Source organism: Fukomys damarensis, unplaced genomic scaffold, assembly GCF_012274545.1.
Source record: "Fukomys damarensis isolate Sample0158 unplaced genomic scaffold, DMR_v1.0_HiC HiC_scaffold_9, whole genome shotgun sequence".
In the NCBI taxonomy this organism is placed as follows: domain Eukaryota; kingdom Metazoa; phylum Chordata; class Mammalia; order Rodentia; family Bathyergidae; genus Fukomys; species Fukomys damarensis.
In genome coordinates this window covers 34,833,366-34,834,043 of record NW_022900921.1, presented here as the reverse complement: position 1 = coordinate 34,834,043, position 678 = coordinate 34,833,366, and the positions used below count along the sequence as shown (strand labels likewise).

Sequence of the window (678 nt, the reverse complement as noted above, 5' to 3'; positions counted from 1 at the left end):
CCCAGCTCCCACCCGCCCCCCGCCCCGAAATGACTTGTTAATCGGCGCGGACACACCGAGGGGACTCGCCGGAGCGGAATCCAAGTGGAATTGGGATTTGGAGGAGAGTTTCTTGAACATTTACCCTCCTCCGTGTGGGTGTTTCTTCGTCCCCTTCTTTTTCTTTTTGGCTGCTTCTTTTTTTCCACTCTTCCCTTCTACGTTTGTCATTGGAGATGAACGCGGCTCGCTTGCATCCCAGAAAGTAGACGACGCGACTGTTGCCCCCAAAGAGACAAGCACACATGTAGGAATGACAAAGGCTTGCAAAACAGAACACAGCTCGAGGCCCGGAGAGATCTCTATAATGGATTACTAAATGGGATACACGTCGCACCAGTCTGTTCGAGGCCAGTCTGCCTGCCCGTCGATGCACCGTAAAGGTACGGTCCGGGCGTCCCCATGCGCCCACATCCCGAGTCACTGGACTCCTGCCCGAGGGTCGCAGGCTGAGACCACCTCCCGCGCGCGCTGTGGGCTTTGTAGTGCCTGCGTTTTATTTTGTCTCATATTTCTGTCCCCGGAGCGTTGCCCGGTCCTGAGGGAGTAGTCCTGAGCCTGGCTGCCGCTCCTCACCGCCGTGCGCCCCTGAGATGGCCGGCTCCGCGGTGCGACCTTCCCCACCCGCGTCTCGCACAC

General features: G+C 58.4%; 1 protein-coding gene across 3 annotated transcripts in view; it reads left to right on the top strand.

Annotated features, from left to right (window-relative positions):
• The first annotated feature begins 16 nt into the window (after positions 1-16).
• Sema6a (semaphorin 6A) overlaps positions 17-678 on the top strand; it is a 136,808-nt gene continuing 136,146 nt past the window's right edge. For all 3 annotated transcript variants that reach the window (XM_010614152.3, XM_010614151.3, XM_010614149.3), the window contains exon 1: positions 17-422. The gene's annotated coding sequence lies outside the window, so the exon portion shown is untranslated. The remainder of the gene's footprint in view (positions 423-678) is intronic.